This window comes from Lissotriton vulgaris, chromosome 4_1 (genome assembly GCF_964263255.1).
Source record: "Lissotriton vulgaris chromosome 4_1, aLisVul1.2, whole genome shotgun sequence".
Classification (NCBI taxonomy): Eukaryota; Metazoa; Chordata; class Amphibia; order Caudata; family Salamandridae; genus Lissotriton; species Lissotriton vulgaris.
In genome coordinates this window covers 1,308,366,357-1,308,383,545 of record NC_141691.1, presented here as the reverse complement: position 1 = coordinate 1,308,383,545, position 17,189 = coordinate 1,308,366,357, and positions in this window count along the sequence as shown.

Genomic DNA, 17,189 nt, shown 5'->3' with positions numbered 1-17,189 from the left:
GGGCCCTGGCCGCTTTCAGTTTGCGCCAGATACGGGGGGCGCCCGTACTGCAGTGAACCATCTCTAGCTCCAGTACCTGCTCCTCTAAGTCCTTCCTCCGTTCCTTGCGCTCCTTGTTGTCTGCCGCTGCAATCGCTATGATATCGCCCCTGACGACAGCCTTGAGTGCCCCCCACAGCGTCAAGTGGGCCACCTCCCCCGTATCGTTCGCTTCTAAATAATCAGTGATAGTCTGGGATAGCCGATGTACCGCCCCTTTCCGAGACAGTAAGCTTTCTCTCAGCCGCCATCTACCCTTGTGTGGGGGTGTGCGTGGGACGGTTAACTGAAGGATCACTGCCTCGTGGTCCGACAGTGCCGCCGGTGCAGTGTCAACATCTCTGAGTATAGGGACAAGGTCAGTGGAGCTCAGGAAGTGGTCTATTCTGGCGTAGGTGTGGTGCACTGCGGAATAAAAAGTGTATCCCGGGGCAGTGTGGTGTAGTTCCCGCCAGGCATCAACTAACCCCCTGTCTGTCAGCCATTGTTTCCCCGCCGCTGAGAGCGCCCCCGAGTCCCCAAATCTCTTTCCATATCTATCCATCTCATTGTCCATGACTAGATTCAAGTCTCCCCCTATCAAGACATGCCTCAGGTCACCCGACAGCGACCCGGAAGGCCTCCTGTCGAACGTTAGGCGCGTAAATCGAGCCAAGCGTGAAGGAGAGTGTGCCCACGTGGACTGTGTGTGCTAAGAGTCTACCCTTGATTTCGGCAACCTTGCTCCCCACCCGCCCCTTGAAATGCCTAGCTACCAGTAGGGCCACTCCTGCTTTTTTCTCAGAGGTCGCCGAGAAAAATTGATGCGGGAAGGCCCTAGCTTTCATACGGTGCCAGTCCTTCGCCAGCAAATGTGTTTCCTGCTGTAAGCAGAGTTCCGCCCCGGAGTGCTCTAGAAATGAAAGAACTGCCCTCCGTTTGATCGGGTTGTTAAGTCCCTTCACATTGAGGGACAAAACACGGATGCCGTCAGCGGCCATGGGAGTGTATGAATGTAGCCTGCTGGGGACCCGGCCCCGTACCACCCCCCCCACATCCGTCCGTTGTCAATCCGTACTGAACACACCAAGTTCCCAACCCCGACCCAGAACACCCCCCCTCGCCCCCTGAGCCCCAACCAACAACCCCCAACAATGAAACATAGTCCGGGGCCTACCCGGCAACTGTCCAGGCCCCTGGTGAAGTCTCTGAAAGTGGGAAGACGTGGCAATGGCGGGCCCGGAGCCCCCCGTCCCGCCCCCCCCCACAGAACGTGCTGGTTGTAAGTCTACCTCTGTGCTCATGCTTCCTCAAGGACCGGCCGTAGTGTCCGTGACGACCTTCTGGATTGCTGCCGCATGTTCGTTCGCCACCTCCTCTGGGTCCGGCCTGAACCCTTTCTTAGGCGTGCGACGACTTCTCACAGTCTGCCAGCCGTCTGCCTGGGAACGGGGAGATCGTGATTGGGAGGGCTCGAGGTCCGCGGTGTCTCCCAGGCCATTCTCCTCCGTGGGAAGTCCCAGCACTGCGCAGGTGTCTCGCAGGGATCGCAGCTGGTGAAGTGTCCCATTCCACTTAAAGATCAGTCTAAAGGGGTGACCCCAGGAGTACGGGACACCCTTGTCTCGAAGGAAAGTGGTCACCACCTTGAAAGCCCGTCGCTTTTGTAAAGTGATCGTGGACAAATCTTGGAAGAGCTTGACGGTGTGCTCCCTGAAGTGGAGAGGCTGTTTCAGGCGCGCCACCTTCAAAATGCGTTCCTTGAGAGGGTAGTCCGGCAAGAAGGCCAAGATGTCTGGAGGGGGGGCCGGCGCCCTGCGTGCCAGGCCCACCCTGTGGGCCCTGTCGATTCCGATGTCGAAGTCATCGCCTTCGCCCAGGACGTCGCGGAACAGGTCCCGCAGATATGCGGCGATGTCACCCCCTTCCGCCTTGAGCGGTACATTCCGTACCCTGATGTTATTTCTCCTGGACCGGTTTTCCAGGTCTTCAGCATGGGCCTGGAGCTGTGTCTGCTGGTCGTGAAGCCGGAGGATTTCTTGCTGCAGCTGTTCCACCTCCGTACTTCGGGCCTGGTCTGAGGTCTCAACAGCTGCCACCCGTTCACCGATATCGTCCACATCGCGGCGGAGCTCCTTATATTCCCCCGCCATGTCTTGCCGGAGGGTCTGGATGTCCGCCTTGAGAGAGGAGAACAGCTCCTCCATAAATGATTTGGTGGCTGGGGCGTCCCTCCGTCTCGCTCCTTGTCCTTAGGTGGAGGCACCGCCACTGGCTTATCTGGGCTCTTGTCCCCCTTAGAGGCCCCCTTCGCTAGCATATCAGGGATAGTGCGGCCCCCTCTGCGATTGTTAGAGGACATGTCCCTGCCGTCCCAGGGGCACCCACGCCGCTCCCTTGTCCGCCGCCTGGGCTCGTCGCCTTCCTCCGGGCCTCGTGGAAAATGGCCGCTCACTGGTCGACGCGCAGCTTCCCCAGCCCCGGGTCCCAAGTTGTGGCGAGCGCGGGGCCCGCTCACCGTTGCCCTCCGCCGTCGAAGCTATGTGCGGAGACACCGGGGGCTCAATCGTCTGCCCCCCGAGTATCGGCGTCCCACGCCGGCACCGCCCCGCTCCTCACCTCTTTGCCAAGCGAATGGGGGAAGGCCCAAGCCGGGGCCTCTCGTAGTCCGTCAGGCCGCCACTGCGCTCTCCCCCGCCAGGCGCCTCCCGGGGCCAACTTGGGGCCGCCGACGCGGATCACCGCAGCCGACGCTGCTCCTCCGATCGGACCCCGTCACTGTCCGGGGCCTGGTAGTGCTCCGGCGGGCCCGGCCACACGTCTCTCGCCCGGCCTCTCCGTCCTCGCCGGCGCTGTCGGGCCGGGAGCTGCTGCGCGCCAACGGTGGAGGGGTCCGCCCGAGACTTCTGGCGCCAAAGCTGCAAATAAATGGCACTGCTCTGGACTCCCCGAACATAGGGAGTCGTGGCCACCGATTTCGAGGCAGCTGCTGTAGCGTGGCTATGTAATGGGGGATTGGGACGAGGAGCTCCGCAGAAACGCGTCCTCTCAGGCCGCCATCTTAGCCACGCCCCCGACATCATTTTTTAAATTTAAAAACTGCATCATAAAATGCTTAAAGGGAGAAGAAAATATATTAGTAACTAAGTTCATTTAAAATAGCACATGGCCCACAATAGAACCTTAGTAGGCACCATAAAATGTGGTATACCCTGGGAGCTATAGCCTAGAAGCTATTAGGAGAGTACTTAGGGGCCGATTCCGATCCTGGAAAAACGCTGTACAAATCGTGGTATGGAGCGTTTACCCCATACAACTCGTACTTGTAAGGATTCCCCTACAACCTAGGAAGTATGATCCGTACAAATAGATGCACTCCATACAAATTGTAAAAAAGACCATACAACTCGCATATACAAGCGATTCCGATTCGGATTGCTCTGTATGCGACGTCCCCATGTATTCCCGGCAGGGGTTTACAAACCCGTCAAGTACGATTTGTACAAACGACACTGCGTACGGCTCTTTTTTTACAGGAGCCAAAAAGGGCGGGGAAAACCTTGTACGCCCCGAAAACAGTACGAGACAGACCCTCCCATGTACGCGTCGTACACCCCATGAATACAGGGGTACGGTGCGTATGTACGTCGCGTACAGATGACATGGAAAGTGGGGTATGGTGCGTATATACGCGATGAAGGGGTACTGGTCATGTACGCACCGTCAAAGCACCGTACCCCAAAATCACGTATGTACGCACCGTACCCGGAAATTGCCTGTGTACGCACCGTACCCCAAAATCCTGTATGTACGTTGCGTACATGCGCAATGTTGGGGTACGCACCATACACATGCCTCGCATGTGGGGGGACCACTGAACGCCTCATACCCCTATACGACCCGTACCCCGGTATGAGTTATACCCCCAAAGCGAGTCATACCAGGGTACGAGGCGTATAGGGGTTCGCTTTGTTGCCCGATACGAGTCATTCCCAGTATACAGGCCATTTTCCATGCAAATCGTATGCTGACAACCCGGTACGAATCGTACTTGATGGGTTGGACAGCCTTTTTGCAAATTGTATGGTCTTTTTTACAAGTCCGTGTCGTACAGCTTTTCCCGATCCGATTTGTAAGGATCGGGTCAATCTGTATGTATTTTTCCCGTACGAATCGTACTACACAGGTTTGAAGGGACTTGTACAATTTGTATGGAAAAAAATACAGATGCGATTTGTATGGAAAATAAAAATCCAGAATCGGAATCGGCCCCTTAGTGTGCCTGATCTGCAAAGCCAATAAAGACTTGGCTGCACAAAATACAATCATGTGCGTAGTGTTTGGCTGCAGTATTGTGAAGGCCTCCTTGTACCTCCTTCCTCCCAAATTTCTACAAAGGGGGGAAATCCATTTAATTCGAGAGTGGTGGTACAAGGGACAAAAAAACAAGGTGTTCCAGGTGACTCAGGTAGCCCTTGGCAACAGGGGCAGTATTCTTCAGTAATCTATTCTGCTTTGGACCAGTTTTTTAAAAACAATTTACAGGTAGGCAACCATACCTAAACTGTAGGTATAGTTACCTTGCTAGTGGTCGTTCAATTTCGTCTAGTGTGGGCTCTAATAACACTGTCTTAATAATATGTAAATAAATGAACTTTGAACCACAATGTTTGAATTGAAGGAAAAAAACATTAGAAAACCAAGAGCATTTTAACAATTTTTTAAAATAGAAAGAAAGAAAAGACAAGCGAAAGAAAGAAAGAAAGAAGTGAAAAGGGGGGATGGGAGATGTGGGGGTCTCTAGTTGGCAGAGGTAGGTACCTTTGACCAAGTAGGGACCCTTGCTCTAGTCAGGGTAAGGGGCTACACTCTGAAAATAACCCCTGCTCACCCCCTTGGTCGCTTGGCACGAGCAGGCAGGCTTATCTCAGAGGCAGTGTAAAGCATTTGTGAACACATACAGTAACCCACTGACAACACAACAGATGAACACCACACAAGTTGTAGTATAAAAATAAGTATTTTTATATAGACTTAACACAAGACCATAAACGACAAAAATCCACAATACTGTACTTTAGAATGGCAGAAATAGCTTTGTTCTCTTTGGATGGTAAATGCAACACTTTATGTTCAATGTACCTTAGGATGAGTAACGCTATACAATGAAAGAGTTGCAGGGAAGGTGATGCGTCTGTTCCTGACACGCAAGAACAGTGATGGTTTGGTTCCCTACTGTTGTGTAGGGGACGGTAATGAGTCAGTTCTTCTCCAAGTGGGGACTTGATGCGTCAGTTTCTTACTGCGCTTCCATGGCGATGCGACCCGCATCCCTGTGATGAGATGATGATCCGATGCAATGAAACAAAATGGCGTCTTCTTCTTGATGCGACAACGACAAGGCAATGCGTGCCCGTCCGACATCCATGCGGCGACTCAGTGAATCTTCTGAGCCGCGAAAGGCCCAGCAACACTCTTCTCCGGTGATGTGACGGCGTCTGCTGTGACGGCAACACTTTTCTCTGGTGATGCGAGGTGCTTTGGTGGTGCGATGCGACAGTGACAGCGGCGACACCCTTCTTCAGTGATGCGACGACAGCGGCTGCGGCGGCGACTCACTTCTCTTTGGATGCAACGGCATCTGCTGCGACGGCGACACTCTTCTCCGGCGATGCAAGGCACTTCTGTGATACGATGCAGCAGCGGCGACACCCTTCTTCAGTGATGCGTTGACAGGGGCTGCCGGGTGTCACGCTTCTTCTCCATGAGTCGCGCTTCCAGCTCCCTGCGACATGCAGTCTCTCAGAAGGCCCAGCACAACAGCAGTCACTTCAAATTCCCAGCAAGGGAACTCAGGGTAGCTGGTTGGTGAAGTCTGTTATCCCTGAGACTTCAGGAGGAGGCAAGCTCTATCTTCAAGCCCTTGGAAATCCTGTACAAGTTGATGTAAGTAGCACAAAGTTCCTTTCTCCTTTCTTTGGCAGTCAGGCAACCACTGCAGGCCAATCCCCCATACAGCACTCAGCTTAGGGATAATCTCCTCCTTCAGTTTCCCTCTGGTTCCTCTCCTCAGCAAAGGTTCTTCTTGTTTCCCAAAATTAATCTAGAGTTCTGGGGTCTGGGTCCCCCCATTTATACATCTATTCTCTTTGTTCTCTGAAGACAGTGTCTGTACCTAGTCCAAACCAGTTCTGGTCAGTCCTGGAGCACTTTGTTGACAAGACTCCTTCTTTCCTTTGACAGGGTGGGCCAGAGACATCAGACGCACCACAGGAAGTGGAGCCAGCATTGTCGAAGGCAGGCACAGCCCTATTTAGGTCCCAGGTGCAACTTCTCCCACCACTCTACATGCAGATATCTCTATTCCACCTTGTGCTGACTCACCCTGCCTCCTGGAATCCCCAGCCCCTGTCACTCAAATTCCAGACAAGGAATACACAACCTAGCAGAGGCAGTCTTTGATAGTTAGGCTAGAAAATACCTACTTTCTAAAAGTGGTATTTTCAAACACGGCATGTTAAAACCAACTTCACTAAAAGATATATTTTATCATTCTGAGCTCAGGCATACTAAACTTGAATTTCTACCTAGTTCCCTGAGTCGGTTAGGATAATAAGATGTTATAATCAACTGCCCATTCTGGCCTATGGGGAACTGTTAGCCTTGCAATAGTGAAAACGAAAATGGCTGTAATTCACTATTAGGACATACAACACACATCAGGGCATGCCCTACCTTTTACCTACAATCCACCCTGCCCTTGGGCCTACCATAGGGGTGACTAATGTGCAGAAAAGGATAGGTTTGGGGACTTGGCAAGTGGTTGCAGACTGCACACAAGCTCTGCAATGGCAGGCTTGACACAAACTTTACAGGCTGCTTCTGTGGGTGGCAAAATCAGTGCTGTAAGCCCACCAGCAGCATTTGATTTACAAGCCCTGGGCACACGCAGTGCACTATACTAGGGTCTAACAAGTAAACCAAACCAGCAATTCATGGAGTCACTAATCCATACATCAATTTACCCAAGGGAGCACTTGCACTGTGGCACTGAATAGCAGTGGCACAGTGCCCAAAGCATCTATAAACAGCAAAAGCATATGAGGGAACAGCTAAAACTGGAAGGGAAACCCACGCCAATGGTGCCAGGTCTAAGACGTGTCCCCTCCAGCTGAAATACGGGAAGAACTATCCTACCTCCTGGGAGTTCTCGTCACTAAGGCAGAAAAATCTGGACAGACCATCAGCATTGGTGTGTTCTGTACCAGGGTGGTGTTCCACCATGAAATCCAACCCCTGTAGGGAAATGGACAACCTCAACAGTTTTGGATTCTCACAGCTCATCTGCATCAACCATCTGAGGGCCCTGTGGTCTGTCTGAACCCGGAAGTGAGTTCCAAACAAGTATGGTCTCAACTTCTTCAGAGCCCAGACCACAGCAAATGCCTCACGCTCAATTGCACTCCACCTCTGTTCCTGTGGAAGTAACCTCCTACTGATGAAGGCTACGAGTTGATCTAGGCCCTCCTCATTTATCTGTGACAAAACAACCTCCACACCCTTCTCCGAAGACTCTGTTTGAAAGATAAACTCTTTTGAAAAGTTGGGTGCAGGAGCACGGGTGCTGTGCACATAGCAGCCTTCAGGGCATCAAAGGCTTTCTGACAGGTGTCTGTCCAAATCACTTTCTTGGGCTGCTTCCTTGAAGTCAGCTCTGTCAAGGGGGCAACAATGCTGCCATACCCCTTGACAACCCTCCTGTAATACCCAGTGAGTTCTAAAAAGGCTCTCACCTCTGTCTGGGTCTTGGGGGATTCCCAAACCAGGATGGTCTCAATCTTGGGCGTTAGGGGCACCACCTGGCCGCTCCCAAACTGGTGTCCCAAGTACAACACGGAACCCTACCCGATCTTGCACTTACCCGCCTTGATCGTGAGGCCTGCTCTCCGCAGCTCCATCAACACTTCCCAGAGGTGGCGCAGATATTCTTCCCAACTGGTGCTGAACACTGCAATGCCATCCAGGTAGGCGGCACTGAACTCTTCCAGTCCACCCAACACCTGGTTGACAAACCTCTGAAAGGTGGCAGGGCATTCTTCATCCCAAAGGGCATAACCTGGATCTGGTAGTGCCCATATGGAGTGGAGAATGCTGACCTCTCTCTTGCCCCATCAGTCAGGTGATATGCCAGTAGCCAGACATTAGATCAAACGTGCTGAGGTACCGGGCAGCCCCTAAGCGATCAATGAGCTCATCAGCACTAGGGATGGGGTGAGCGTCAGTCCTTGTGACCGAATTGAGCCCTTGGTATTTCACACAGAACCGGAGTTCTGGCGTGGCACTCGGTGCGGCAGCCTTTGGGACCAAGACCACTGGGCTGGCCCAAGGACTGTTAGAGGACTCAATCACCCCTAATGCAAGCATCTTGGAGACCTCCTCCTTGATGCAAGCTCTCATCCTGTCAGTTACCCTGTAAGTTTTGTGCTTAACAGGAGGACATCTCCAGTGTCCACATCATGGATGCACCAATCAGTGGCACTGGGAATCAGGGAAAACAGATCAGAAAAATGTCCCAGCAACTGATGACAGTCATTCTGTTGCTCAGGGTCAGGTTGTATGAGAGATTCACACCATCCACTGACCCATCTCGCTCTGTCACCTGCAGGAGTGTTTGTCACCCACTAATAAAAGTGGGTGACAAGCCTCTGCCCCAAATGTCCTGCTAAAGGTACATCATGAGCCAGCCCCAGTAGTAAGGCTCTGAAGCGCTGAGGTACCGCCAGCACATGGGCTGACCCAGGCTCAGCAACCTTATGATCACTATACAGGAGACTATTCTCTCAGTAGATCCAACGTGATCCAGACTGATCACCTGCTGCTTGGTTTGCAGCCTGCTGCCGCAAACCCCCAAGAGAAAGGCACTTCTTCTGGTCTTCGCAGAACTCTTCCCTGGAGGGTCTTCCTTCCTGCTGCCAATGGGTCAGCCCAGGTAGATCCCCCAGTTCAGCTACCTGTTCCCCAGTAGGCTCCACGGCATCTCCCTCAAGGTCTACCTCCTCCTGGACCGTGGGAACTTCAGGGGCCAGTTTCCCGTGCCCACTGCCTCTTCTCTTTAAGGCAGGCACCTGGGCCTCCCTCTCAGGCTCCAGGTCCACTTGAACACTCTTACTGGCTGCCATGGACCGTGTGATCACACAAGCCCACTCAGGCAGACCCAAACATCTTCAAATGAGCTCCTTGCTCCACCTTATCCAAAGGGGAGCTCTACAAATCATTACCCAACAGACAATCACAAGGCATGGCTGGCAACAGCTACTTGAAGAGTACCAGAGAACCCCCCATTCAAAGGGAACTTGAGCCACCTTGCAGTGGCTCTCTGTGTTGTCATCTGCAACAACTGGGTAAAATGAATTGGTAACCACCTGCTCTTCAGACACCAGGTGACACTTGACAGCTGTCACAGTGGCTCCAGTGGCTCTAAGAGCCTTCACACTATGACCATTGATGGTCACCCACTGCCTGTACTTTATAAGGCCTCTGGGTCCTGGGGACCATCTCACAGTCTCCGAAAGAAACAAGGGACATCTCTGCGAGACCCCACCTACCTAGGGCCCTCATCTTCTCCCCCAGTCCTACACTCGCCATCTGCCTGGGTGGTGCACCAGTGTGTGCTGTCTTTCCATACTGTGGGCACTGGGGATCGATAGACGTATGGCCCACTTCACCACACTTATAGCACCTCAGGGTCACATAGAAACAGGTCTACCTGTCGGGCCCGGACTTCTTTTCTGGGGTAGGCTTGGAACCCATTTCTTGGTTCCCTTGGGGATTACTTTGGGGCCCTTCCTGCAACTCCCTCTGTTTATCCTTGTCCCCCCCACTCTTCTGCTGGGGACTCTGCCCACTCTTAATGGATTCTCCCATGTGACCCTTGTGGACCCGGGTGCTCACCCAGTGGACCACCTCCTCAGCAAGCTTCCTAGGGTTAGTCAGCCTGCTATCAATCAGGTGCTGCTGTAGCTCTGGAAAACAATTACTTTACAAGTGCTCCCATGCAATTAAATCAAAGAACGCCTGAAAATCATTGACTTTGCTACCCTTCACCCAACCATCCACCGCTCTGCAAAAAAACGTTACATACTCTACACGTGTGCTTGACTCCAACTTTTTACAATTCCTAAAACTCTGTCTATACAGTTCAGGAGTCACCCCTTACCTGGAGATCAATGCTTCCTTCATATGGCCATAAGAATAGTGGACTTCAGAAGGCAAGTCTAACAAGGTATCCCACCCCTCACTAAGGAACCGCCCCCACAACCCTGCTCCCCAATCCTTCTCAGGGACCCAGTGGGAGGACATAGCTACCTCATAGGCCTTGAAACATTGCCCAAAATCATCATTCTTATCATATTCTCTAACCACATTCTTAGGTATGTACACCCTTGTTTCAACAGGCATGGACTGTGTGATGCCACCAGAGGGAGTAATCTCTTAGGGGCATATTAGCAAGGACCACGTAAAAATTATCGCAGTTTTAGCCGCAGGAAACTGCCGCTAAAAAGGCGACAATGGGCTTGCTAATATGCGTTATATTATTCCAATAGAAGCCCAGGTTAGATGTGCAGGACATCTAACCTTGGCTTCTATTGGAATTCTACAACGCATTTTTGCAAGCCCATTATCGCCCTTTTAGCTGCAGTTTCCTGCCCCTAAAACTGCGATCATTTTAACGAGGTTCTTGCTAATATGCCCCTAAGTTCCTAGCTTTTAACTACAACTCCCTCAAACTTCTCTCATGATCCAATTGCATACTCTTTTCCTCTAAGGCTAATTTCTTATTCGGTCAACAAAGGGAGAGAAAGGGTTCAAGGGCACTCTTAGTCCCCAGTCAATAGGTAAATAAACAAAGGAAGAGTGTCCGTCAGTATGGCGTTAAAGAAGTGAATATAGCACGTAAAATATGAGGCCAGATGTAAGTGGTCAAAGGACTGGACCAGCTTTCAAGAAAAAATACTTGATTTTTTCAGGAAACCCTCACTCACCCTAGTGGTGACATGCTTCATCATCGGGTCCACTAGGGAGATCGAGTACCTCCCCAGTGTGCTGCGACGCCAGGAGACTGCGGAGCAGGTTTTGTGAGAGTGAAGAGTGAAAAAAGTTAAGTGTGATTAAAAATGCCAGCGGTTGTCCCAAAAAATCATTTATTAGCTGGTCAACTTGACATATTGAAATTAAATTGACTATGTGCAGGGAAACTAACCAAAAAAAATACTGGTGTTTCCCTGTTAGGGGAAGGTCAACATGTTTCTGCCCTTTAAGTGTGTGAATTTACAGGGCTTTCGTCAGGACCAGTATGCGAGTGTTGCCTCAACAGGTATGGGCGCGCTAAGGCCCACCCTGCCAAAGGCTGTGAAAGTTAAAAATAGCACTATGTATAAAAATGGTGCGTTAAAAATACAAACCAAAAGGCTAGGGGATTTACCTCTGTTGCGAGGAGCCCAGAAGTTTGTACACAATGTGAACCACGCCCCATAGATTCAGGGGGGGGTGGGAGCGACAATGGCACACCGCCCGCAACGCTCAGCACCCACCCGGCACCTAGCTGTCCCCCGCTGGATCTCGTGGATGATAATTTCTTATTCTCCAACTCCAACTTCCCACCCATTTTGAGCTTGGCCAGCTCCATTTTGTGCATCCTACTTTTCTCCCTGTCCTCCAGCTTGTCAGCCTTGGCAGAAACACTGCTAACTACTGGAGAAGCCAGTCCCCCCCGGACCCAATGGCCCATCAAGTGGCTCTTCTGCCTCTTTAGCCCCTTCCACGTGCTCAGGGGCCCTCCTTGCTTCCACCCAGGCCCTCAGCGCCCTTTGGAACACATCCTTTTTGGTAAGTCTGGTCATAGCAACTGTAAATCTCCTGCAGAAGTGTTTCAGCTGTCTCACATTGTAGCTTTCTAGTTTCTCCTCTTCAAAATCCCAATCACGGATGCTACGGATGCTGCTTTACTCATGGTGGCTGAACTTGGCAGTGCTTGTCAAAAACAGAAAATCCCAGAAAAAACAATCTACAAAAAGTATGTGGGTGCATTTTGGTCTTCACTCAATAGTAGTGTTTACCAATCACTCTATATGAGTCACAAATGCAAGTACAGAATCCTCACCGATGACCACCAATGTTAGATTTTGGTTCACTAGTTGGCAGAGGTAGGTACCTTTGACCAATAGGGACCCTTGCTTCTAGTCAGAGTAAGGGGCTACACTCCTAAAATAACCCCGCTCACCCTAGTGGTAGCTTGGCACGAGCAGGCAGGCTTATCTCAGAGGCAGTGTGTAAACACATACAGTAACCCACTGACAACACAACAGATGGACACCACACAAGTTGTAGTATGAAAATAAGTATTTTTATATGGACTTAACACAAGACAACAAATAACAAAAATCCACAATACTGAACTTCACAATGGTAGAAATAGCTTAGTTCTGTTTACATGGTAAATGCGACACTTTAAGTTCAATGTACCTTAGGAGCTGTAACGCTATGCAACGAAAAAGTTGCAGGGAAGGTGATGCGTTGGTACCTGACACGCAAGAACGGCGATTCATTGGTTCCCTACTGCTGCGTAAGGGGCGGTGATCCGTCGGTTCTTTTCCGCGTGGGGAGGTGATGCATCAGTTTCTTACTGCGCTTCCGAAGCGAGGCGACCCACAGCGCTGTGATGCGATGACAATCCAATCCAATGAAACAAAATGGCGTCTTCTCCTTGATGCTTCAATGACAAGGTGATGCCTGCACTCCTGACGGCGACTCAGTGAATCTTCTAAGCCGCGACAGGCCCTGCGACATGTATCTTCGGTGATGCGACGGCTTCTGCTGCGACGGTGACACTCATCTCCGTTGATGCGATGCGATAGCTGCAGGGGCGACACCCTTTTTCAGTGATGCAGCGATAGTGGCTGCAGCGGCGACATGCTTCTTTGGTGATGCGGTGGCGTCTGTTGCGACTGCGGCCCTCTTCTCCGGTGATGTGAGGCGCTTCTGCGATGCGATGCAGCAGCGGCGACACCATTCTTCAGTGATGCGACGTCAGCGGCTACGGTGGATCACGCTTTTTCTCTGTGAGTCGTGCTTCCAGATCCCTGCGATATGCAGTCTCTCAGAAGACCCAGCTCAACAGCAGGCACTTCAAAATCCCGGCAGGGGAACTCAGGGGAGCTGGTTGGTAAAGTCTGTTATCCCTGAGTCTTCAGCAGGAGGCAAGCTCTATCTTCAAGCCCTTGGAGATCCTTTACAAGTTGATGAAGGTAGTACAATGTTCCTTTCTCCTTTCTTTGGCAGTCAGGCATCCACTGCAGGCCAATCCCCCAAACAGCACTCAGCTTAGGGAGAGTCTCCTCCTTCAGTTTCTCTCTCTTGTTCCTCTCCTCAGCAAAGGTTATTCTTGTTTCCCAAAAGTGATCTAAAGTTCTGTGGTCTGGGTCCCCCCTTTTCTACACCTATTCTCTTTGTTCTCTGAAGGTAGAGAGTGTCTGTACCTAGTCCAAACCAGTTCTGGTCAGTCCTGGAGCACTTTGTTGACAAGACTCCTTCGTTCCTTTGACAGGGTGGGCTAGTGACATCAGACACACTACAGGAGGTGGAGCCAGCATTGTGGAAGGCAGGCACAGCCCTATTCAGGACCCAGGTGCAACTTCTCCCATCACTCTACATGCAGATAGCTCTACTCTGTCCTGTGCTGACTTACCCTGTCTCCTGGAATCCCCCAGCCCCTGTCACTCAAACTCCAGACAAGGAATACGCAACCTAGCAGAGGCAGGCTTTGATAATAGGCAAGAAAATACCTACTTTCTAAAAGTGGTATTTTCAAACACAGAATGGTAAAACCAACTTTACTAAAAGATTTATTTTATCATTCTGAGTTCAGTCATACTAAACTTGAATTTCTACCTAGTTCCCTGAGTCAGTTAGGATTAAAAAATGTTATTGTCAAACTACCCATTCTGGTCTTAGGGGAACAGATAGCCTTGTAATAGTGAAACACATAAATGGCTGTAATTCACTATTAGGACATGCCACACAGATCAGGGCATGTCCTACTTTTTACCTACAATCCATGGGCCCACCATGGGGGTGACTAATATGCCGAAAATTGAAGGTTTAGGGACTGGCAGCTGGGTGCACTTGCTAGTCAACATGGCAGTACCAGAGTGCACACATGCTCTGCAGTGGCAGGCCTGAGACACACTTTACAGGCTGCTTCTGTGGATGGCACAATCAGTGCTGCAAGCCTACCAGCAGCATTTTATGTATAAGCCCTGAGCACACACAGTGCACTATACTAGGGTCTGACAAGTAAACCAACCCAGCCAATCATGGAGTCACTAATCAATATATCAATTTACCATAGGGAACACTTGCACTGTGGCACAGAATAGCAGTGGCACAGTGCCCAAAGCATCTATAATCAGCAAAACATAGGAGGCAACAACAAAAAATGGAAGGGAGACCCACGCCAATGGTGCCAGTCTAACAGGGGAATAGAACAAATATGATACTGGAACAGAAATTGACAACAGTAATGTAATGGCTATAGCACTCCTAATGTTCTGTATACATTTTATTGTAAAGTTTGAATTTACATTATTTACATTACTTTGAATGTAGTTAAAAAGTGGGTAATGAGGAGTATTAGCTTTGGAATTAAAATGTGCTTAAAATGAAAGTAGAATTGAACAGAGAAGCCATCAGCCCTGGGAGCTTTATTCTTTGGAAGTTGAGTGTTGGCTATTATTATCTCTTGCTCTGAAATTGCAGTATCAAGTGAGGGTAGATCTACCATACAGTCCGGTAATTTTTAATTACTGGGAGAGGACTCTGGGGTATATAATTTTGTATAATATTCAGCAATACGCTCTACTATTTTGGAATCACTGATGTGTCTGATCCTGTTATTGTCTAGACATGGATTTACCTGCTTTGTTGTAGCCACTGAAATGTTGTGCTTTAAATGTAAAAAAGCATTTATGCATTTTAGCATTTATGAATTTGGGCTAGGTATCTGTTTTATTAGAAGAGAAGTGTTAATGTTCCAAAGATTTAATTTGTTTTAAGAGTTCTAAAGATTCTTTGAATTTTTTTCTTTATTGCAACATAGTCTATTATAAAATCTCTAGCTGTAACTTTAAAGGCACCCCAAATAAAATGAATCTTTGTTTCATAGGAGAGATTACCTTAAAAGAATTCATGTAAAAAAGTAGTGAATTGATAATTTTTTTTTTATCAAGCAATAGGGCACTGTTAAATCTCCACTTAAGAGAGCAAGGTGTATCAGTATGGGTATCTAAATCTACTATAACAGGAGAATGATCTGAAATAAGAATATAGCCCATCTCAGTATGTGTCATAAACTGGAGAACAGTCTGAGTAAGAATTAAATAATCCATTCTTTAGTGAAAACTTTGAATAGGGGAGAAAAAAGCCAAATTCTAACACATCAGGATGAGAGGTTCTCTAAGCATTTCCCAATCATTTAGGGGAAATGGCTTTCTGAAAGGTTTTGTGCATTTTATTGGGAATTAATTTTGTCTGAGAACGACAATCAAGAAAGGGATCCATTAACTGATTGCAATCACCACCTACGCCCTACTGATGAACATGAGGATAATAGAGAAGAAAAGTGATTCCAAAATAACGGAACTACTCCATTGGTGCCATAAAGTTTTGTAGAGCAGTATTATAACACCATTTTTGTTATTTACAGTGGGAGAACTAAAGACATTCCCAATCCCAGCTCCTGGAAGCTTCCAACACCATCTGAAGGGTCAGAAAGGAGTGTAGAGGAGGGAAAAGTGTTCCTAGGGGTGAAAATTCTTCAGCTACTCAGGAGGAGCACTACCAGGTAGTCAACTTATCTCGCTGCTGCAAGTTAAATTCCTTATCTCGCTGCTGTGCACCAAATCCAACCATACCTACCTTAACCACTTTTCGCCTTTATCATCCCAGGCTCCTGATATAACTCTGTAAAACATTTATTTTCGGAGAAATGTGTTTTTGGTTTGTGTTTTTGGATCATTAGAGAAATACTTTAGCTTTGGGAAACATTACTGATCTGGGCTAAATCTTTCTGTTCAACCTTTTTAAAAATGGCAGATGCGTTGCAGTGATGATGTAATATTTCAGGAACAGTGAAAAATACATACTTCATTTTGGTGTCAAAACATAGGTTTTCAGGGTTAAATAGTCTCATAGAGACAAAAAATAACATCTCAGAGCTACCCTTCTGCAATTGTACAAATTGGCAGCTGTAATAGAGGAAGACGAGAAATATATAGAAATGAAACAAATAATAATGGCTTTTAATCCTTCTATGTATACACCAATCTATGTTTATGATCTGAAAATGAACAAAAAAAGATTATTACTCCTGTTTAGACACATGTTCATAGTTTGCTTAAGTCATTTGTTTCAGCAATTGCTCTTGGTACATTTGCAGAATGTGGTACGCTTGAGAAAAGCATATCGACAGGGACGTCTTTTTGTAGCACAGCTTTCTGAAAGTACATGTACGTGTAAGTTCTGTAGGTAAAGACTTTAGAAATGTCATATGTTTTAGCACTCCATAAATATCTTCTCAAACAAATTCAAATAGATATCTCTCTACAAATGCACGATCCAAAACATTTACACATCAGTACCCACACACAGAGTATGATGATGGTGGAAGGTGACTTTAGTGGGACTGATCACTTGCACTTACTGTACCAAGGCTGATCAAATGTGTGACAGTCAGTTCTCATTTTCCACACACAACCAAGGTATTTTTCTATGTCTTTAAAGTCATATTCTTTGTCTTTCTCAGCAAATCTTTTTAGAAACTTCAAAGGTTAAGCAGTCAAAGCTCCAAGTTTTATTCTAAATTCGCTCATAATTTCATCACCTGTAAGAATATGTGCATTGATAAGAACACTAGGCATCTCTGGGTCAAGTTTCTTGTACAGAATACGAAGTGGGATTAAGTGTCTTTTCTTGCCTGTTCCATAACGCTTCCATAAGTCTAACAATAATTGACTTATTAACACTGCAATAAACCTAAGTAACACAATATTTACACCTGTATCATTTGACTGCACCATAACTCAATTGTAAGCATTTAGAACACCCCACCCAACATG